The 25,000-nt window shown below is 39.1% G+C and overlaps 1 protein-coding gene and 1 long non-coding RNA gene across 2 annotated transcripts in view; one reads left to right on the top strand and one right to left on the bottom strand.

Annotated features, from left to right (window-relative positions):
• Positions 1-25,000, bottom strand: part of LOC135202369 (uncharacterized) — a 189,659-nt gene that overhangs the window by 61,040 nt on the left and 103,619 nt on the right. The window lies entirely within an intron of this gene.
• Positions 6,264-6,966, top strand: LOC135202041 (uncharacterized). Its single transcript, XR_010311648.1, has 4 exons — positions 6,264-6,333; positions 6,435-6,574; positions 6,720-6,802; positions 6,933-6,966. It is a non-coding gene; the product is annotated as an uncharacterized LOC135202041 (long non-coding RNA).

Genomic DNA, 25,000 nt, shown 5'->3' on the forward strand with positions numbered 1-25,000 from the left:
ATTTTTTATTGTATTCTTGCATGAATTTGCGCACATTTTGATATAATGGAAAACTCTATTAAAACGGGCTAATATGAAAAGGAGCAAGATTGAGGATAATGCAATGTACGTATTTCGGAGACTTGGCGGCCAGCGAATCGGCGACGCTGGAGTGGAAGGTCAAATATTATTTTTTCAAAAATTTCACCATAAATCAACAATATTGTTCTAGAGACTTCAAATTTGCTTTCAAAATGAAGAAAAATGGACAGGAATGTTACGAGGCCGTAAGGGAAGGTTTTTTTTAGCTTACAATAGCGTTTTCAACTAAATTTCGGTAGAGTTCAAATTTGGAACCAAAACGTGTTTTTTTTTCTTTTATATTATCTTGATGATTTATATGCAAATATTTCCGAAAAAAAGAACAAAAAAAGCCTAACAACCTTCAATCATTTTTGCTTATAGGTTGTAGTTCTACATGACAAATTGCGGCACATTTCAAGATATAAAAACTTTTATGTAACAGCTTAATTTTAAATGGTTGCAAACATTTTCGAGCAATTCGCACAAAAAAAATTGATTTTTTCGTAAGGAGGGTTACCGTGGCGGAGTAAGGAATAAAACTTTGTTTTTTTTTTTTTCATAAATTCACCATAAATCGAAATTATGTGCTAGGAGACTTCCAAGTCGTTGCAAAATGAAGGGTAGATGATGAATAATTATTACTAGAATATAAGAGGTTTTAGTTTACCAATTTGCGTTTTTCTCGACCATTTCGGTTAGAGTCAAAGTTGGAACCGAAAGTTGAAATTTTTGCAACTTAACGTTATTTTATATGAAAAATAATTTCAAAACTGATAAAAGCTACAACGCCATGGGTTGTTTTTTTGGTTCGTTATTGTGCCATTCGAAAAAAAAAATTGCGCCCACATTTTGCCATATATAAAACTTTATGTAAACGGCAAATTTAACAAAAGGGTGCAAACCATTAGAGGACAATCGCACGAAAAAAAGTTTATCGGGAAGAGTTTATTCGCCACGAACGTTTCAACGTGAAAAAGGTTTTGCATTAAATTCACCATAAATCGCAATATTGTGCTAGATACGTCCAATTTGATGTAAAATTAAGGCAAAACTGAATTGAAGATTTACTATAATATAAGAATTTTAGCTTTACAATTTGCGTTTTCCTCGACCACTTTCGAGGTAGAGGAGTCAAAGTTGATCGCCGAAGGTTTAAATTTTTGCCACTCTTATCGTTATTTTATAGGAAAATGAAAAAATTTCAAACCTGAAATAAAGCAAAAAGCTACAATCATGGGTATTTTTTGTTGTATTTTACATGAGAAAGTGTTGCACAAATTTTCCATAATATAATACGTTCCATTGTAAAGGATAATTTAAAATGGCTGCAAAAAATTAATGTCAAAGTGGACGAAAATAATTTTGAGATTGTTGTCACTGATACTTTTTAGTGCGAAAGAACAAAGAAATTCGCGCTTGAGCGCCATGCGTAGCGATTGTAAACAAAAAAACAACGCCTTGATCCGTGAAACTCCCAGGCAATTCCACCCCCAAGGGACGGAGTGATTCAAAAGTTTTAGGCTGGTAGGCCTATAAAGTATTTTCCGCGAATTTTAAAAAAAACATTTGGAAACCCGGAAGTAATAAACACGTCCAATCGGGCATACGGTGGGGAGACATTTTTACTCGACGTTTAGTACGTCCAATCGGCGTACAAGAGGTTAATTACTTCCACAAGACAGCATCAATCCGATAACATCAAAATAAACTTTGGATTTATAGGCAATCCATATGAATATGCGATAATCCAAAAGCCACAGGTAAACGAAAGCAACTGGTACCTTAAGAGTTTCGTGCAACCTACAACTTTACTTACCACGATGAGTACCACCGGACGTCGGAAAATCGTCGAAAAAAATATCAGGGGCATTTTATTACTTATTGTGATATCCAGGAAGTCTCGCAGCATGAGAAGGCTTCATGTTCACATACCCGGGAATTCCAAACAACAAATTGAAACAAAACAACAAGGGGCGAACTAAACCAGCTTTAAAAGGAACGGAGCAAAGCATGTCCGCACTTAAAGGCGGTAAGAAAATAACTACGGGTTCACGAGTTAATGAGGGGTATGTTGGTGGCTGCACATGTCTCGTGACCAAGCACAGAAGCCAATAGTCCCTTGCGTACACAATTATTTTAAACTTTACCGGTTTCCAGCTGGTGCTGAGTATTTATCCTAATGTTAAGACCAAAGCTTTGTTTCGTATATGAACAACTGCATATGAGATACAAAGAGAAGTGTATTTTAAGCCACCGAGGAAAGATGGTTGGAGGGGATTATGGAAGTCTGAAGAAAACAGTCTATGGGCTCAAGGATGCAGCAAAATCATGGTATGGTAAAGTGTGGAAAGTAGTAAAGGAGCTTCAAGGTGAGAGAAGTAGACTAGAACTAATATATTCTTTTGGAAACAAAAAGGACAATAAATTGAATGGCATTTTGTGTACACACGTAGATGAATTTTGCTATGGAGGAACTGAAGGATTCTTAAAGGAAACGATTGGGAAATTGAAAGGGAAAATTGCAAGTAGGAGAACAAGAGAGTAAAAGGTTCAAGTATATAGGAGTAGTAATAGAGCAGAGGAGAATAGATTTCCTTAATCAGTAGCAGTATATAATTCTATAAGAGAACCAGAGGCTAGAAGTAGTATACGGGTAATAGAGTGCTAGAATAAAAGGAGTTAACTGAGTACAGGCAGTCCCCGGCTTACGACGTTCCGGCTTACGACGTTCCGAGGTTACGACGCTTTGTTTTCTTAAATATTCAATGGAAATTCCGTCCTGGGTTACGACGCTTGTTCCGAGGTTACGACGTTGACGCTTCCGACGCTCGAGTTAACGACGCTTTTAAAAACGCATGACTATGATAAAAAATCCTTTATAGTTTAGCACAGTACCATCAATAAAAATATGTTTTTGGTTACATTACAACAAAAATTTTGAGGTTATGATGAGTTTTTGACACTTTTTTTTTTTTTCGTATTTTTTGAATTTTTTTTAGTGACGCCGCATGTGCGGAACTAGTTTGCGGGCGAATGAATACACTAGCTTGGGATGCGCAGTTTAAAACAGTCCAAAAGCGCAAAATATAATGAAAAATCATTCTTGCTTGTTTCCAGTACATAATTAAAAAAACTAAGTTTCTGGTTAGATTACAACACAAAATTCCAAGGTTACGACGTTTTGTTATGCTTTTTAACGATACCTCATATGCAGAACTAGTTTTTGAGCGGAGGTGCATAAATTAATTAACGCTATTAAACTGTATGGTAATTGACCGTGACCGACAACGACCTCGGACGGTCGAGGACGCCAAGCGTAACAATACGAAAAGGACGCCACTCAATCGCGTGCCTGCCTGCATTTCACTAGGTTGTGTGCTGAGACGTTGCTGAAATTCCTTGCCATTTTCGCAAATTTACAATGGCTCCTAAACGCCAAAGTACTTCCTCCGATGATAGTTATCCAAGAAGAGGAAGGTCATCACGATGGAGGTCAAATATGACATGATAAAGCGTTCGGAGAAGGGAGAAACTAACACAAAAAAGAAATAGGCCGTTCTTTAGGCTTGAGCAGGACCACGGTGGTAAGCCATTGTGAAGGATAAAGGAACGTATTCTGAAGCATGTTAAGGATGCTGCACCGATGAAGTCAACGGTGATAAACGAGAAGCAACGTAGCCAGAGCATTGTTGAAATGGAGAAATTGCTCATGATCTGGCTGGAGGACCAGAACCAGCGACGTGTTCCGGTGAGCTTAAGTGTGATCCAGGAGAGAAGGCTAGAGCGGCTGCATGAGGCAGTAGTGAAAAAGTTTGGCGAAGGCAGTGCTGGTGGTGAATTTTCCGCGAGTAGAGGTTGGTTTTAACCGTGTTTTAAGGCTCGTGCAAATTTGCATAATGTGAAGCTGCAAGGTGAAGCTGCTAGTGCTGATAGCGAAGCAGCAGGGAAAGTTTTCCCAGGTGGTTGGGCTGAGATAATTAAGGATGGTGGTTACATGCTGACCAAGTCTTTAATGTGGATGAGACTGGATTATTTTGGAAAAGAATGCCAAATCGAACGTACCTTTCCAAGGAGGAGAAGTCAGCACCTGGCCATAAAGCTGGAAAGGAGCGACTGACTTTGCTGTTTGGGGCCAATGCAAGTGGTGATTGAAACTGAAGCCCTTGCTGGTGTATTTGGCCGAGAATCCCAGGGCTTTCAAAGGGCATTTTCAAGAGTCAACTCCCTGTGATTTTGGAAAATCTAACAAGAAGGCGTGGGTTACCTTAATGGTCTTCGAAGATTGGTTCAATGACTATTTCGTGCCGCATGGAGCGGTATTTGACTTCGAAGGGTCTGCCTTTTAAGGCCCTCTTAGTCCTGGACAATGCCCCTGGTCACCCTTCAAATTTGAGCGACATGCATCCTAATGTGAAGGTGGTGTACCTCCCACCCAATACCACACGCTGATACAGCCAATGGACCAGGGAGTAATAGCTAATTTCAAGGCTTACTACCTTAGAAGGACCATACGTTTTGCTTTGAGGGCCATAGAAGTAACAAGGAGTTGACACTGAAGCAATTCTGGAAGGGCTACAACATTGCAGATGCAGTGAAGAACATTGCAAGTGCTTGGGACGAGGTGAAGACGACCACTTTAAATGGGGCCCTGGAGGAAACTGTGTCCCACAGTTTGTGCACAGTCTTTTGAAGCTTTGACCAGGCAGAAGACGTCGAGACTGTGACGAGGAAGATCGTAGGGCTAAGCAAGAGGCTGAAACTAGATCTTTGAACCTGATGATGTAACAGAGCTGCTGGCTTCCCATGGAGAGGAATTGTCTGCAGAGGACTTACTAGAACTTGAACAACAAATGATTGAGGAAGAGGAGGCGGCACCAGAGCCAAAACCCAGGTCATTAACTGTGAAAGGCTTGTCAGAGGGTTTTACTCATCTGGAGAGAGCCTTGGCTTCTTTTGAGGCAGAAGACCCTAACGTTTCTAGGTTTGACAAAATCAAGAGAGGAATCATGGATTGGTGACTTTCGACAAGGAGACCTGAAGGAGAAGCAGACGAAGAGAAATGTGCAGTCCAGGCTTGACACCTTTCTTTCACAAGTCTCCAGTACCACCACTCCACTCCTAGTCCTGGTAAGGAATTCTGAACTGTTTTACTAATTTAGTGTTTACATAGTGTACATATTAAAATGTGTTAATTTTTTAATGTAACAACTAAATGTAAGAGTAAATTGTAACTTCATTAATTTTCATCATTTGTAATTTTATTGCAGAAGTGGTGTACAGTTCCAGATACCCCTGTACTACCTGTGACAGTTCCAGATCTCCCTGTACTACCTGTGACAGTTCCAGATCTCCCTGTACTACCTGTGACAGTTCCAGATCCCCCTGTACCTGGACCCTCTGTATCAGCCCGCCCACCTGCCTACGTGTACTACAATCAGGTAAGCAATTTCATTTTTCTCATTTTCATGTTGAAATTGTTTACACCCTACATACATACGTACACTAACTTACATAGTGGTTACAATGTGTTTGATGTTGCATAAACCTTATTATTTTTTTTTTTTTCATTTCAGACCCCTTTGATAGTGACAGTGACCCAGATGACCCTGAGCCTTTCAATGGTTTTGATTGCCTCGCCCTATACATCAGGTAAGGAATCCTTAACAAATTTGTATAAAATGTTTTATAAATTGCTAATAGAAATTTTTATTAAAAGTGTACATATGCTACAATTACATCCACCTTAAATATATTTATGTACCCTATCATTCTTTCCAGATGTAGATGTCCCTCATCAGTTGATACGAGTATCACCTCTCCAGAGCCCAAATCAGTTGATACGAGTAGTATCACCTCTCCCATTCCTTCAGGTAAAAGAATTCTTCATTTTTTATATTGAACATACGTATTACACACTACATATGTCAAACAGTAACTAACATGTGCAGTAGTTTACAGTAGTAGTAACTATCATTTTATATATTTTATCAGTTCCAGACTCCCAAGCACCCTGCCCATCCCACTCCATAGCCCAGCCACCCACTCTCATGTACCATATGGCCATCCCAGTAAGCAGCCCAACCACTAGAATTTGTAAGGACATTTTTTTTATTAATGTTTTATATTACATATGTAATAACCATGTTATGTATGTAATAACATACTATATAATCATATGTACTATTACATTATCATTTCCAGACTGGCATGCACCTGTGACTTACATAAACCAGACCTCTACATAGCCTACATGTCTTCATTTTGCTGAAGGTAAGGAATTCTCAGTTGTGTTTAATGTTTGCATACGTACAATAAATTTTGTACACCTAAGTGGTTACATACTGTCCTTTAATATTAATTCTTCATTCCAGACTGCCCATCATCCTAGCCTGTTATCTGTGATAAAGCACACTGAAGTTAGGTTTGGAATGCATCCTTATCATGAATGCTCTACACCTCCACCTCCATCTCCCACAACCTAGGTAACAGCTTTGAGACTCACTAAAAGTTGGTAAGTTATGTAAGGAATTTCTAAATTAAGTTTTATACTACATGTTATATGTGATATTAAACCACTGTATGGTGCATATTACTGTATGTAACTTACTATGCATAGAGTACTTACTGACAAAATTTTTATTTTTTGTACATTCCAGAACCCCCTGAATGATGTAGGCTATGGGGCCACATAAGACTTTGTCCATCCAGGGTTACATTGAACGACAACTTTAAACTAAAAGTAAGGAATTAATTAACATACATTAACTCTTTTAGTACTCTTGATATATCTACAGTAATTAACATATTGCATTCACAACTTTCTGTAGTGTATATTTTTGTACACTAATTTTGTTACTTTTTCCTTCCAGAACCAACATTTTTCACACAACTCCAGGTTGTTACTAAACAAATTACTACTACAAGTGTCATCAAGGGATAACTACAAGTAGAAGCACCATGGATGGAAAAAACCCTTCAGGAAAGTATACGTATCACATGTAACACTGTAGTGTAACAAAGTATGAACAGTAAGGTTTTTACATACAGTAGTACATATTACATACGTACATAACTTTTTTTACAGGAATTTCCAACCAAGTTTGATAGTACATACATGTTATAAACCACTGTACGTATGGTTACTGTATGTAAACTTACTAAACATACATAAACATGACTTAACTTTGATACTTTTTTGGTACATTCCAGAAAACCAGGACCCCCTCCATGATGCAGGCTATGGGGGCCACATAAAACTTTGTCCAGGGTTACTACATAACATAGCACGACAACTGTAAACTATGTACTACTGTACTAAAGGTAAGGAATTATACATAGTAGTAAACATACATTAAGTAAGTTTTATACGTACATACTAAAAAAAAGTGACCAAGATCTCTCACATGGAATAAGTGATCAAGGTCCCTCATGGAATTACATACTGTACACTCCCTGCTGAACAGGGGGTGTAGACCAATCATTTACAATATGCATACCAGTTGATATTAAACCACTGTATGGTGCATATTACTGTATGTAACTTACTATGCATAGAGTACTTACTGACAAAATTATTTTTTGTACATTCCAGAACCCCCTGAATGATGTAGGCTATGGGGCCACTAAGACTTGTCCATCCAGGTTACATTGAACGACAACTTTAAACTAAAGGTAAGGAATTAATTAACATACATAACTAAGTTTTATAGGTTATATTATGTGATATTAAACCACTGTATGGTGCATATTACTGTATGTAACTTACTATGCATAGAGTACTACTGACATACTAATTATTTTTTGTACATTCCAGAACCCCTGAATGATGTAGCTATGGGGCCACATAAGACTTTTGTGCATCCAGGGTTACATAGCAGGACAACTTTAAACTAAAAGTAAGGAATTAATTCACATACATTAACTTTTTACTCTTGATATAACTCAAAGTAAGGAATTATAAACTAAAAGTAAGGAATTAATTAACATACATTACTCTTTTACTCTTGATATCTATAATTACATATTGCATTCAGGACTTTGTGTAGTATTTTGTACTAATTGTGTTATACTTTTACCTTCCAGAGCTACCAGACTGGGATTTTAGTGTACTCCAGGATCTACCAAATACTACTACGAAGTGTACAGTGCATAATATAGTGTTTGAGTGTATAATCTAACCTAAGGATTAAGTGTAGTACAGTGTGTTTATAGTCACAAGAGTTTAATAAAAGAATTATACCTTCAAGAACCATCCTTTGCCATTGAAATAACCACAATACACATCATGCAAATATACTTGCATGTCAACAGGTAAGTCTCTAACTTTTTCTTAGTTTAAGGCATATTTCCAAGTGTCGTTCCGGCTTACGACGATTTTCGGCTTACGACGCGCCTCAGAACGGAACCCCCGTCGTAACCCGGGGACTGCCTGTATAGATCAGTGGTAGGACAGCTGAATTTGGGTATCACTACATACGATGCCAGACATATCATATGATGTTAGCGAATTAAGTAAAGCATTTAAAGAAGGAACAACTCAGGATAGAAGAAGCATACTAAAAATGTGAGAAAAACTAAGAGCATGATGGGCAAAGTTACAATAAGTGAGATGGAAGAAGAAAGGATTTATTGGGAAGCCTATGCAGATGCTTCTTTTAGAAACATAGAAGATGGCCATACTCAACTGGGGTATATTCCTTCTTGACAGATGGAAGAGGAGAAGACCCATATGGTGGAGTCTAGGAAATCCAGGAGTGGCAAAATCCATCATTGAGGACAAAGCCCTGAGTGTTGGGGAAGCTATAGAAGGATTGATATATTTCAAGCATTTGTGGGAAGAGGTAGTAGGAGGGAGAAATTTAGAAGCGTTTGGTTAGCACTGATAGTAAAACACTAATGACGCCATCAAATCGAGCTGGTGTAAGCAGCAAGAGATTAAAAAAAGATATTGCAGCAATAAGGGAAAACCATTGAATCCGGGGACAAATAAAAGGAGGTGAGTGGATAAAAGGAAAGGAGCAAGTGGCTGATGTATTAATTATAGCAGGAGTTTCAGGGGAATGTATTAGAAATTATGTAGGGGGGTGGGTAAAGAGTTAGAGGATGAAGGAAATTAAGAGGGGACTAGGTTAGGAAACAGTCGGAGGGGAGGGAGAAAGAGATAAGTGTGATTATATATTGTATAATTGTTATTGGTATTACATACATTGTTGAAATATGGTGGGTGTCCTATATATGGACAGCATATGGTTGATTCTAGGTGTCTGTTGATGTATTTAGGTTGTGTTGTGACGTCATAGGCTGTGACGTCATAGCATGGCGGGCGGCGTCGGGGGGATGTAAACAATAACACTGGGGAGTAGAAGGCGCGTGCTGGTGGTGTTCGGTGGTAGGGGAGAGCTCTCTGTGGTAGGAGTTTTTGGGGTCGAAAGTCTGGTTTTCTGTTGATCTAAGGTGATTTCTGGAGTATACTGGAGTTGGAGACGTGTACAGGTGGGTAGATTATTCATTTGTGTAAATAAAAGGGGTTAGGCTAGGCTAAAATTCAAACTGGGGAGGTTGCAACACGCTCTTGATGCACACGGACGGGGCAGGTTTTAACACGCCCATGATTCGAAGCAGAGGACAAAGCAGCTACTGCAGACTGCACAAGGGAAGGTACCCCAACACACTCCGAAACACCAACACTCTTGAAAACACGTCCGCGTTGTTCCTTCCTCGTAGGTGAAGAAAGGGCAAAGTCCTTAGCCTTCCAACGCTTGATATGCCGATGTGGTGTAGATGGGGAAGAGGGAGAGGAAGACAGCACTGGTTTCTTATGCGATCTCTTCACAGGAGGCGGGGACGAAGCAACACGTTTCCTACCAAGGCAGCCAACTTTACATCCAAAACAGAGTCCAACCTCTGAAGCACTGCCTGGCATATAACTTCAGACTGATCTGCCAGAGAAGGCTCCGATGACATGGAAGGGAGATGTAGCGAACTCGGCAGCAGGGATGACGTCACGGCTGAGAGAGGTTGAGCAGAGGAGACGACAAGGAGTGATGTCATCGATGGGGATAACGTCACAAGTGGTGGTGATGTCACGGCTTCCCCTCGGTGCGAAGGGAAATCAGACGCCACTGGCGGAGGAATACACAAAGACGGATCCCGTGACGTCATCAACGGGCTGACACCACGGCTTCCCTCCGACTTGAAGAAGTGGCAGTAGTCACCGGTGGAGCAATACAAGATGGGTGACCTTGGCTACCCACGAAGACGAGGCCGGGAGGAGGGGGGATGGCCTGGCCAGCCTGAGGAGTGGGGGTGCGAGCCTCCATAAAGTGCGCTAGCAACCCCTCCAAGGACGGGAGACTCCCTAGCACGAGCGTTTTCCAAATCGCCGCCATTTTGGACGCCTCCAACTCTGGAATAAATGAGAATGATGAAAAAGCCCCCCCCCTTCCCGGGAAGCAAATTAACTCCCAAAGAAGAAGGGGCGACATTACAAACATCAGCCTGGTGGCCTCCCGATACTTCCATCGACGAATTAATGGAAGAAAAGGAAGGAGACACAGGAACAACGCTAATGGGGTTGAATACTACAGGAGATAAAGCATCGGGAAGAGGCGAAAAACTTTCCCATGAAGGAAGAGTTGAAACCCTCCGATGTTCTCTCTTGCTATAAAACGACTTCTACCGCTCTTTAGGCCATGCCCAGCATTCTGTGCAAGAATTCATTAGTATAAAAATTAGAAAGGCACCTACTACACGTTATGTGGGGATCAGTCGCTGCAGAAGCCAAAAAATGAGAACACGGAAAACCTGGAGTTCCGGGGGGTACACATGTTGACGAGCCGAGAAGGAGCAGAAGAAGCCATAATATCCAGCCAACATACACACACACTAAACATAAGTGAAACGGGCAATGAACCGGGTAAAGGCCAAGAGAGGTTAAACACGACTCTTGTCCAGGCGGTTAAAGAAAAGACTGACGCAGTGGCGTAGATGCGTGGTCCTTGACCACTGTTCACCCGATCTACGCATGCGTTGCCAGATATCACAAGATTCCTTGCTTTCATCTGCTTTTTAACCCTCTTACGCCGAAGCGGTAAAAAAAAAAAAACTGTCTCCCGTGTGCCGGAGGTGTTTCAGAGTGAGTGCGGAAGTGGAAAAAATATTTTTTTTCAAAAAATCACAGCGCGCTTAGTTTTTCAAGATTAAGAGTTTCATTTTTGGCTCCTTTTTTTTTGTCATTGGCTGAAGTTTAGTATGCAACCATCAGAAATGAAAATAATTATCATTATCATGTATAAATAATGCGATATATGATAGCGCAAAAAATGAAATTTCATATGTAATTGTATTTCAAATCGCGCTTTGCACAAAACGGTTAAAGGTAACAAGTTACTTTTTTTCATTGTAATGTACACTAATTGCGATCATTTTGGTATATAACAAATTGTAAAACGATAAAAGCAACGAGATAAAATATTATCACAAAATAATGCATGAATTCGTAATGCGCGGACATAAATATTTTTTTCAAAAATTCACCATAAATCTAAATATTGTCCTAGAGACTTCCAATTTCTTTCAAAATGAAGTAAAATGATTGAATATTACTAAACTGTAAGAGTATTAGCTTACAATTGCAGTTTTCGACCATATCTGACGAGTTAAAGTTGACTGAATGTCAAATTTTTTATGTATATATTTTTTTATATGCAATTATTTCGGAAATAAGAAAAGCTACAACCTTCAAATATTTTCGTTTTATTCTACATGAAATTGCGCACATTTTCATATATAAAACTCTATGAAATGCCTAATATGAAACGGAGCATAATATTCCGAGAATGGGACTTACGCATTTCGGAGATTTGGTGGTGGAGAATCCGCGCGCGGAGGAAGGAAAGATTTTTTTTTTAAATTCACATAAATCTAAATATTTTGCTAGAGACTTCGAATTTGTTTCAAGATGAAGATAAATGACTGAATATTACTAGACTGTAAGAGTTTTTAGCTTACAATTGCGTTTTTTTTGCGACCATTTCGGTAGAGTCAAAGTTGACTGAACGTGGTTTTTTTCTATTTATCGTGGTTTATATGCAAAATATTTCAAAATGAGAAAACTACAACCTTCAATTATTTTTTGTGTATTCTACATGAAATTGCGCACATTTTCATATATAAAACTTTATGTAACGGCTAATTTAAAATGGTGCAAACATTACCACAATCGCATGTATGATTTTTTCGGAAGAGTTACCGCACGGACGTAAAGAAAATGTTATTTTTTTCATAAATTCACCATAAATAGAAATATTGTGCTAGAGACTTCCAATTGTTGCAAAAATGAAGGTAAATGCTTGAATATTACTAGAATATAAGCGTTTTTAGCTTACAATTGCGTTTTTCGACCATTTCGGTAGAGTCAAAGTTGACCGAAGGTTGAAATTTTGGTAATTATCGTTATTTATATGAAAATATCTCAAAAACTGAAAAAAGCTACACCATGGGTTGTTTTAGTTTTTAGTTGTATTGTGCATGGAAATTGTGCACCATTTCAATATATAAAACTTTATATAACGGCTAATTTTAAAATGGTGCAAACATTACCACAATCGCATGTATGATTTTTTCGGAAGAGTTTAACCGGCTTGGGCCGGAACGGAAGGAAAAAGTTTTTCCATAAATTCAAACCATTAATTTTGGGTTACGCGCGGACCGTAAGGAAAAAGTGTTTTTCATAAAACTCACCATACAATCGAAATTTATTGTGCTAGATGAACTTCCAATTAGTTGCAAAATTAAGGTAAATGATTGAATATTACTAGAATATGATATTGTTATGATACGAATAAAGTTTGTCATACTTACCTGGCAGATATATATAAAGCTGTATTTTCTGAAAATCCGACCGAATTTTAAAAACTTCCGACACACGCAGTGGTTCGGCCAGGTGGTTAGTAATCCCATTCCCGCCACTGGGAGGCGGGTATCAGGAACCATTCCAATTTTCTATTCATAATTTTTATTTCCACTGTCCCCTGAGGGGAGTGTGGGGTGGGTACTTGATTATTATATAATCTGCCAGGTAAGTATGAACAAACTTTATTGTATCATAACAATATCATTTTGTTCATGAAACTTACTTGGTCAGATATATATAGGTGAATCCCACCGTTGGAGGTGGGAAGGGACAGATAGAAGGATTGGGAAACAAATGCATGCAGATGATTTACATCTTGGTTCCACTGTTAGCATAGCTGGCTTCGTGGTTACTGCCACGAAAGTCTGCTTGTGCTACTAGAGTTTGCCAACGAGTAGAGACCTATATAGCTGGTGCACTCCAGATGATCTGTCAAACAGGGGCGAGACCACGACGTGACCTAGACCATATTGACCATACCATGAGGGCTAAGAAGTAAAAATAAATATATATATATATTATATACATATCACCACCTGACCAACCTAGCCCAAAGTTTAAGGTGTTTAACTAAGGCTTAAGAGTTAAGAAGTCGCCATTGTCGGCGACTCAACAACTAATTAAGAGCTCTTCCTAACCTTTTCTACAGGATAGGATGAGTGGTACTTCTTGCCCCCAAGATTGTGTCTGCAGACACGTATGGCCCTAGCGAGCAGCAGATCTCATATGCCATCTTCACATCTCGCAGGGAGTGTGAAGTGAACACAGAGTTGCTTCGCTAAAACATGGTACTCAGGATGTTGCTGAGTGCCATGCTCTGTTGAAATGCTCCGAGGCCGTGCCCTCACCTCGTGAGCATTCAGATAAAAAGATTTCAAATCTTTGTGCAAACACAATGAAGGAGCATTTTTTAAAGAACATCCTTAACACTAAAGCCAGGGTTGTTCTTCAAAATGGGCAAGTCTTGGTCTTTTTCGGAACACTGCAGATTGCCCGAATGACTTCGACTTTCTTGAGTCTTATGTAGATAAACTTGAGAGACCCAACAGGGCGCAGGACTCTCTGGCTGGCTCCTGCCACTAACTTGTGCCATCCTTGCTTCCAAGCTCCTGGCCCAAGGACAAACGGGTTTCCATTCTTAGGCCACAACGGAAGGCTTAGAGAGCACACCGCCTTGTGTTTCTCTAAAGCCAAAACTGTGACGATGGCTTAAAATCTCACTACCCTCTTTGTCGTATCAAGGGTGGTTAGAAGAAGGCCTTCCTGATCACATGCAAGAAGTTAACAGGTAGGAGAGGTTCGAATGCTTTGACATCAAGAACTTCAGACTACGTCTAAGTTCCATATTGAAAGCTTCGATCTGACATGCACAGTCAGTCCGTCTGTACTAAAGTCAGGTGACGAACCAGTTGACCAGTCAGACGAATCAAGGACAGCAAGGCTGTACCCTGAAGACCAATAAGGCACTATTCTTCGCTGAAGGATGTTTAGTGCCTGGACTGCCTGGGCGATTCAATCTAAGCAAACCTTGGGGGGTGTATCAACGCAACCCAACGTCGTCAGCGAATCAACTCCTGAGCAACTCCTGACTCGAGTCTTCTGATGCTAGGAGAAAGGAGCGAGGAGCAAAAAGGCGATCAGTCCCCGAAGAAGAATGCCTGACAGGCCCAACCTGGTCTCATGTTACACAATCATCGGGGGGTGATAAACGCAACCGACTTCGCCAACAAGAAACTCAGGGCTACTATATGTCGCCTGATCTCGCACGAGTGTCTGACTCAGAGAAACAGGTGAGACAAAAAGTAGATGGTGAGCGAGTTTCGAGATTCCACAGAACAAAGATCGTGAAGGGCTTTGTTGTTTGACAGAAGCAAATCTCTGAGCCCAAAGGCCGTCAACAACATATTTGCGTATTCTTTAATAGTGTTGACTGCCAGCTTATCCCATTCTTCAGACGGAAAGGGAAGACGGTAATCTTATTCCTGTCAACATCTCGATAGTCTGAACGTAGTCAGACTCAGAGCGGAGAGGTTATAGGTACCTTTCGAGTTAGAGTAGACCGACTCTTCGGAAAAGGTCCTTGAAAAGTGAACTAGGAAGGACGTGACCTCTGTGAATCAGGATCCTGAAGGCCAACATGGGGCAATCAGTGTCATTGTCGCTCCCTGTGACGGTCATAAATCCTCTTATTACATTTCCTAAGCGATTGAAAAAAAAGGGGAAAAGAGACTAAACATCCATCCCCGTTCAATATCATAGGATGGCGTTTAATGGTACCGATCCCGGATCGAGAATAGGAGCAGAGAGAAGAAGCCTCTTCGTCCTCAACATATCGAAGAGAGAATGAAAGGGCGTCCCTAAAGTCTCCACAACTCTAAACATACTTCTAAAGAAAGATTCCACTCGGAAGTCAGTAGTTGCTGCCGTCGATCGAGACGATTCGTACGGACTTTTGCAATCCTGTAACGAACCTCTAGAGGATCGTTACATTCTACGCCTGTTGTTATAATAGGCTCTTTCTCGTAAACTTGAACAGGACCGAGAGAAGATACTTCTTAAGATATGAGAGAACTGTGGAATATCAGAGTTGATCTGGACCACTGGTTCCAAAACTCGTTTAGAGGACTGGAGGGATCGACCGAATTGCTTCTACTTCTTTCAGATTAAGATCCAGGACATCTGAAACCCTATCCAGATGTCCGGCACCTTCTTTCTATCACCTCAGGTGGATAGACACACCGAGAGATGTTCGAATGTTCAGAATCATTCCTAGATCTTGAATAATATCAATTCCCGGTAGGGAAAAAATTGTGGATAATCAAATCGGTAGGAAAAAATTGTTCAGGTTGTGCAGTCTATTCAGGGAAACAGACTTCTTCAGGAAGGAAATGGTCCCCAGCAAGCTCATCCATTCCCTCCCCGAGTATGCTTACTTCCCTAATAAGGCTGCCACTTTGCCTAAGCAGGAGAGCATATAAAAGTGCAATGTTGCGGTAGACTCGTAGTTCTATACCGTGCGGTAACGAGCACCGAAAGGATAAGAGATATCTCTGTTGAAACAGTAGTAAGGCAAAACGAATGCAATGTTTATTCATTCACGGAAAGTAAGAAATCCCTCAATCTAGGCTAAAGTCCGTGATTGTAGGACAGAGATACAGTTAGTCAGTCAATCCCGCAGGAGAGACATAACCGCCAGCACAGAGATACGGTTACAGGGGGCATCGCTTATTCACGGATCAGTATTCACGGATCCAGTTAATTCACGGGTAGTTAATCACGGGTTTTTTCGGTTGGACCGTTTCTCATGTTACATCATGGTATGAATCGCTGCATCACGGGGTTTGTGTTGCGTATGCGATGTTTTTTCGGTAGGCTAACCCTCGGCCGTGGTCCGATAACTACCAACATTCATTTAAAGACTCATATAATGATATTAACTGACAATAAAGGTAATAAAACCATTCTCACCTAATATTATTAGTGTCCTATCTTCGAAATAAATAGCCTATTCAAGGTTTATGTACGACGTTCATTGGTAGGCTAAGCGTAGTTGCAACCAACGTACACAAACATTTTCATTATGATATTAACTGACAATAAAGGTAAATAAAAAACCATTTCTTACACCATATATTATAGTCATATCTTCATAATAAATAGCCTATTCAAAGACTAATTCCACATCATTACACTCAACTTATCGTCGGAGTGGCCAGCCACAAAATGTAGCATATACTTTACGTATGAAAATGGTTTATGTATACGGTTGCGTTCAAAGCGACATTTTTTGTTGATATAAACTTTTAGAAATTTTAATAGTAGTGGTAGTGTATTACAGTAGTAATAACATTAAGGCTAAAATTAATTCGAACTTCATTATTATTTTGGCAGTATTCGTATATAACTTCTCTGAACAATGAAGTCATACAAACGCTATTTGTCATAGATTATCGTAAGTATTGCTGTTTGTTATTGGCGACGAAGCGTAAACGAAATACATAAAAGCATTTTTTACCTTATATATTATCGTCATATCTTCATAATAAAAAGGCTATTCGTGGAGTAATTCCATATCAGTGAAATCAATTTGATCTATGCTAGGGCCAGCCAGCTGACAAAATGTACGTTACGTATATGAAAATCAAATTATTGATAGCGTTCACAGCAAGATTCTCTTTCGAAATTTTATAGTAACTATCATGCTACGTAGTAATAATGTTTGGAATACTACGTAACATTATTTTTCATACAAAATATCACGTTATTTTGGTAGTGAATAATAGTTTAGAATTATCATACATACACTGCATTGTTATGGGTTTGTGGCAGTAATAAAACCACCAAAATATCGTTCTCCTTTAAGTCGTCATATCTTCATAATAAAAAGGCTATTCGTGGAGTAATTCCATATCAGTGAAATCAATTTTATCTATGCGAGGCCAGCCAGCTGACAAAATGTACGTACGTATATGAAAATCAAATTATGGTAGCGTTCACAGCAAGATTATCTTTCGAAATATTTATAGTACTATTCATGCTACGTAGTAATAATGTTTGGAATATATGTAACATTAATTTCAATACAAAATTAAAATTCATCGTTATTTTGGTAGTGAATAATAGATTAGAATTATCAATACATACACTGCATTGTTATGGCAGTGATAAAACACCAAAATAACGTTTTTTCTCCTTTAAGTCAACGCGTTTTAGGAAAAAAACCATGACATAGAATCGACTTTGCGACTTCGTTCACTTTGATATTTTTAACGATACAATAACTATCATTTGTAACTACTAAAAACCATCTTCACATAAGTCAATTTTTTTAGTAAAGAATAATGTGTTGTTGCAAAAGCTAGCTTCTACATAAAAGGAAAAGGCTTTTATAATTTAAGTCATCTTAGATTATACATATGTACCCAAACTCCATTGTGGGGAAATTTACTACTGTTTCCTCGGATATTGAAATACTTTAGCATCATTCAAACACTTTAATAATATAATGCATAAATACTAGGCTATACATATTTACATCGTATACAAATACTACATACAGTTATATACACATACTTTTATATACAAAGTTAATCATATGAGTAGTGATCAGACGACAGCTGTGCACTGGACTACGTACGTACTACTTGGAAGATAAAACAAACAAAAATTTTGTTGTTAGTAGTCCGCCGGGATAGATTAACATTTTCCAGAGATTAAAGAGCTGAATTTTGTTTTGAAGGTATGTCAACCGCGTTAGTAAATAGGTATCATCTTCTAAGGAAATTTTTTTTTCTCTCTTCTTTTTGCGGAAGAATCTTCAAGCCATTTTGCATTCAAAGTAATGAGAAGGAATCATTCTATTCTCATGAAATCAGTTTTAAAATAAAACTTACACTAAAAATACAACTAAAAAAAAAAAACTACGTACTGTATGCAAAACACATACATCATCGTTAGCTTCGTGTGTGTAAACGTTCATTCTAAAAAATTACAGAGTAGTATAACTAACACCTGATTGGTTGGTTGGTAGCCATGGAGATCTGTTATCCAATGACTGCCCTCTGCTGTTCTATTTATAGACATATGGCATGGATGGCACTAGGGTTGAACGTTACCATGTTCGTGATTTTCTGACTGCTGACGGCAAAAAATTACTCAATAATTTTCTTTATATAATTATTCCTTCGTGAAAACAATAATATAATAACGCGGTTGACATACCTTCAAACAAAATTCAGCTCTTTAATCTCTGGAAAAATGTTAATCTATCCCGACGACTAACAACAACAAAATTTTTGTTTGTTTTATCTTCCAAGTAGTACGTACGTAGTCCAGTGCACAGCTGTCGTCTGATTACTACTCATATGATTAACTTTGTATTATAAAAGTATGTTTATATAACTGTTAACTTTGTATAATAAAAGTATGTATATAACTGTATGTAGTATTTAGTATACGATGTAAATATGTATAGCCTAGTATTTATGCATTATATTATTAAAGTTTGAATGATGCTAAAGTATTTCTATCCGAGGAAACAGTAGTAAATTTCCCCACATGAGTTTGGGTGCATATGTATATCTAAGATGACTTAAATTATAAAAGCCTTTTGTGTATAAGCTAGCTTTTGCAACAACACATATCTTACGAAAAATTACTTATGTGAAAGATGTTTTTAGTAGTACAAATGATAGTTATTGTATCGTTAAAAATATCAAAGTTGAACGAAAGTCGCAAAGTCGATTCTATGTCATGTTGTTTAACGGTTTTTAAACTTTTAAGAATATAGTGGTATGAGAAACACCAGTGTGTCGTAGCGATGCGTCATCAATATAGTGGTATGAAAATACACATGGGTGTTGTAGCGTACGTAATCACAAGTACAAATCCTTTTCCCGGACATCCTCAGAATTTTACGACTCTTCAACTTCAAGATCGATATGGTGAAAATATTTATATAGTCATACTTATTGTTAAATTCACAAGTTGAACTGCAAAACATTATTATATTTTGATTGTTATGTACATATATTTTTTTGTGTTTTACGGAATGTTTGTTTTGAAAATAATACCTATTAGTGAAACATATGGTATTAATTGTCCCACTATTTTATTATATGGTGATCTTAATTATCTCACATCATTTAACAGTATTATATTAATATTTATTTAAATAAACTGTAATTAATAAATAACAATAATGAAAAACATAAAGGGAAAAAATGTTTTGCAAAAAATGCAGTAGTGGCGTTTGTTTTTGATTATGCATCTGACCTCACATTTCCGAAATCTGAAAAATTTCAAAAAAAAAAAAAAAAACGAAACATCGGAATGTGTGTGTACTGCACATTTTTTTAAACCATGCACACAATGTCTACACATTTACTGATACCCGTTGGTGAAAGACTCAAATTACAGTACGTACGTATTTATTCCTGAGAGAGAGAGAGAGAGAGAGAGAGAGAGAGAGAGAGAGAGAGAGAGAGAGAGAGAGAGAGAGAGAGAGAATGATAAAGGACTCCAAGGCGTGTTATTTTTTACAATTATTTTATATCTTGGGAATTTTTTTTTAATCTTGAGATTTTCTATTAAATTCTCGAGATTAATAAGAAAATTAACGTAAAACTTGACTAGCATCAGCACACATATGAATGACTCGGCCATTAGCAGGCTAAACCACCACCTTATGAACTTGCATGATACATGAGATACATGACAAAACACAAAACAAAACCACGTTTATTGGTGAAAATTGGGGGTCGCACGATATGGGAGATTGCACGTTATTCGAGTATACACAGTATGTGATTTTTTTTAGCCTTTTATGGAACAAAATCTAGCAAGAAATTGCCATTCCCAGTTGGCAACACTGGCCTACTCACGTTTGTCCAACGTTTGTCCAAGGTTGGTTTGTTGTTATGAAATGTGGTGTGCGGCGCGTTCTTTAAATTGTACTCATATAAACAAGTTAATTATGTGGCATCCAAAAGCCCTGATTCTTTTACTCTTATGGGAAAGACGCTAAAGGTCAGATGAAGGTTTTTTACGTGGAATATACGATTAACGTGTTGTGACGAAGGGAAGAGATGTTTCGCTGCATACTGTTGGTAGCATTATCGTTATTATATTACTGGATTGCACTGCAAAATCGTCGCCATCTTTTATCAACATAGATTGTTGGTGAGTACCCATATGATTTACATAATTTTGATAGTTCTCTTACCACTCATCCTCTCTTTCCTTGTGAAAAAAAAAAGAGGCCCACCATGCGTATGTAGGCTTCTAGCTGTAATCCCTAGGCTAGTAGGCTACATATGTACAGTAGTACATATACTACATTTATTTTTTAAGGCTAATTTTGTACAATAACTTTAAAACTGTCTTGAATTTTAGTTTTAGGTGATAGTTGAAAACATATGGTGTTTGAACTAAAGTAGGCAGTTATAAACATTGGAATAGTGCTCTTGGGTGGGTAACTATTAAAGTAGGCAGTTTTAAGCAATTTTTGAGGGGGGTATCAGGATAACACGGGTATTTACTTATCACTGGGGGTTCTTGGCCCTATCCCCCGTGGATAACGAGGCCCCACTGTAGTCAGTCAATCCCGCAGGTGAGAGAGACGTAACCTACAGCGCATGGACAGAGCACGAGCTGGTACTGGCTCGGTTGGAACTTGGATGGAGGACAGACACAGCAGCAGCTCTATGAACGTCGTCTCTTAACTTTATGTCTGGGTTGCCAGCTACCCTATTCTACGAAGAAATAGGTCCGTATTTTTGAGCAGAAAGAGACTCTCAAGCTGGTATATTTAAGCGAAACAGAAAACGCTAAATATATAGATGCGTTTGTGTCGTCAGAACACTACCATACAACGGTAAAAGATAAATCGGAAACTCCTGGAAGGCTGCAGGGAGTAACGATTAAATGTCCTTAAAATAATAGACAATAGACCCTCTCGGTTGCCATCCGAAGAGGTAACTACAGCAAGAGTATATGACTTTGAACCAACCAGTAGTAAAATAACGCAAGGCAAAATATGATATTACAATAAAGTTTATTCATACTTACCTGGCAGACTAATATATAGCTGAATTCGGAAATACAGCTACATACATATCTGACAGGCAAGTTTCATGAACAAACTTAGAGAATCGAAGCAGGACAGCTCAAGCTTCTTATGTTACTGGACAATAAGCGGGTCATTGACGTAGTCTACAAGTCTATTTCTTGTACGAGTCTGCGAATGATGAATAAGAGCTCTTCCGAATCTTGTCAATAAGAGCTTATCCGCGTACGCAATATAAAGTTAATAGATGTTTGTCAATGAGAACTAACCCATTTACGGGACAAAGAGATATTTTGTCAATGAGGGGATACCCACTTACTTGACAAAACGATAGTATATTGTCAATGGGGGAAAAGGGAAATCACTGAATTGACAAAACGTAATCCAGGAAGTCGAGCATATTATTTTTCCGATTCCCGTATCAATTGAGGAAGGGGGCAAGAATCCTGATAAGAGGACTGGGCTTTCGGCAGGTAGGACCCGATGTTCAACTTCGGCAGCGTAGTCCCAGAAAAACTAAGGAAAGTAACAAAATCTATCATCTGAAAACCGCCCTTTCAGATGGACTACAAAGCTTGCAACTTAAATTTATTGGCAGTATGGCCAAGGAAGTCCTGTCTTGCGCTTTCCTGAAGAGCGTCCTCTTGATGAGTGCTTTTGCAAGAATCCTACCGAAAGTAGTCGAGCGTCATGACGTGTAGGACGTCGAGCTTTTACATAACCCGTAACTGCCTTATCACAAAGTCTTGACTGCGGTAGAGCAAACGAGATCTTCCCATGAGCTTTCCTTAACTCCATCCACCTATGCGAAAAGCAATATTAATTGACAGAGACCTCTTGAATTCACGAAACCCAATGTCTTGCTGGGTTTCGAAGAAGAAGTTGTCTGTTCACTTTAAGCTTCCTCCGAAGCACTGCCTACTTCTCATCTTTGCAGGTGAGGTAGAAGGTATCACCGAAGGTAGAGGTACAAAATTCTTTAGGCCCAAATCTGAAACAAGAGCTTGAAGATTCAACAGAAACGTTCAGCCAGGCGACACACCTGGCGTGCGCTGGTGCACGCTCGGCGTCCACTGGCGCGCGCTCGGCGTGCACCCGCGCGCGCCTGGCGTCCATCCAAGCATCCCGTCCAAGTCGAGAGGGAACGCCTTCTTATTCTGACAGTAAAAAAGCTTGGACGTCCGCTCTCAAAAGCTTCCTGCTACTATGACTTCTTTTACGTATTTCTCGGTGGAAAGACGGACACGGTTTCATTCCCGTTCAAGCGACGTTCGCCTTCTTACTTCTCACTGAAACGATAAACGAGAGAGAGAGAGAGAGGGACGTGAAAGCGTCCTCTTCTATAAAGCTTCTATTTAGAGGGCGCGAGTCCTTCCGAAAGCTCCAACCCCTGCACGGGGAGGACGCTTCGGAGGACGAGAAGCAATCCTTCAGGGATTCGTGCACCGCGCACTGCACTTTGGCAGTCTGAGGATTTTTCATCAGAAACAAACTGCCGAAGGCACGCCAAGATCGGTGGGGGTTCCTTGTAACCCTCCTTAGGCTTTCGACATGCTCGCTCCCCGGGTCCTGGGAGTCAAGCAGAGGTCCGGCCTAGAGGCGAAACGAGGCTGATCTGACGCACCCTCCACTACACAAGGGGTATCACCGCACTTCACTTTTGCTCTCTAAAGCAAGCACTTTTGATTCTAAGTTACGAATCGAAAGAGTATCAGAGAAAGGGCAATTCCTCTACAGACACTGTTTTAGGGCCCGAAGGCAACACTACAGGGTTAGGAGTAACAATTACAGAAGTAGCACTCTTCACAGCAATGAAGGAGAGCGAGCACCTCTCGTAGACATATTCATAGCCCGTAGGCCATACTACAGGGTTAGGCAAAATAGGAAAAAGTCTACTATTTTGGTATTAAGGTTAGCTAGGTTCACTACCCCTGACATTTTGATACTGATTAATTGCGTACATACGAAAACATACGTCTTCCTTACGGAATAGACAAAGTCTCACACTCCTTACATGACAAATCTCAAACAAAGAAGCAAGACCCATAACCCTCGTACATACCAAGTGCGGATCTACCGAAGCTTTCGGTAGCCATACCCTATCTTTGCAGACACCCATCTGAAACTAGCCTAACTAGATCAAGATATCTTATTCAAAAATGAATCAAATTCAAATCAATTTAAGATAGCGTATGCCTAGCCACAAATCCAAGTAAATAAATCAAAAGACAATTAGGATACTTAGCGGCAATGAAGTTTCCAAAATCCTAAGAACGGAGGTACTGGAAAACAGGTGTTTTCAGCACCGGCAACAGAAAAATTAGGAATAGAAAATGGGAATGGTTCCTGATACCCGCCCCCCTCCCAGCGGCGGGAATGGGTACTAACCACCTGGCCGACCACTGCGTGTGTCGGAAGTTTTAAAATTCTGTCGGATTTCAGAAAATACGCTTTATATATATCTGACAGGTAAGTTTCATGAACAAAATAAGAGTTTTTAGCTTACAATTGCGTTTTTTTCGACCATTCGGTAGAGTCAGAGTTGACCGAAGGTTGAAATTTTGGCAATTATCGTTATTTATATGAAAATATATCAAAACTGATAAAAGCTACAATCATGAGTATTTTATTGTTGTATTCTACATAAAAATGCGCACATTTTCATATATAATACTTCATGTAACGGCTAATTTACAATGGAACAAAAATTATGTCAAAGTGACAATAATTTCCGAGATGTGTCACAGATACTTTTTAGTGCGGCAAGAAAGAAATTCGCGCTTGCGCGCATGCGTAACGAATGTAAACAAAACAACACCTTGATCCGTGAACTCCCAGCATCCCCCAAGGCGCGTGATTCAAAAGTTTTAGGCTGGTAGGCCTATAAGTATTTTAAAAAACAAAAACCTTTTGCTTAAGTCGACCGTAAAATACGTTCCCAGTCCGCATCACTTGGGAGACCAAAAATGTCGACGTAAAATACATCCAGTCGGCGTAAGAGGGTTAACCAGTCCACCTAGGCGCCAGAAATTATCCTATTGTTAAGACCGAAGGTTTGTTCGCATATGAACAAAGCAATATCATTCAAATGTACAGCAATGAAATAGCAGTAGAGGCCAATGTTAGATTAAAGCTACTGTATTCTGTACATATTTTTTGTATCCATAGAATAGTTTCACTCAACAATCAAACTGAGTAACCGTTCTCCAAAAAGGAACTACTAATTCTTTCAGGGTAATATATGAGTACATTAACAGCAAAGTTCAAGTTCCCAGCACATTAATAACACAATAAGCTACTTACAATTCAGTATGGTCAAAGCAACTCCAAGCAGCATAAGCATGTACTCAAGAAGAGCAGGTGGCCGTGACAGCTGGGAAATGCGATGCCAGAACCAGGCCATGATAGCAACAATGGTTGGGAAGAAAATTGTCTTCAATGAAACCCATACCTTTGTA

The sequence above is a fragment of the Macrobrachium nipponense genome, chromosome 30 (genome assembly GCF_015104395.2).
Source record: "Macrobrachium nipponense isolate FS-2020 chromosome 30, ASM1510439v2, whole genome shotgun sequence".
NCBI classification, from domain to species: Eukaryota; Metazoa; Arthropoda; class Malacostraca; order Decapoda; family Palaemonidae; genus Macrobrachium; species Macrobrachium nipponense.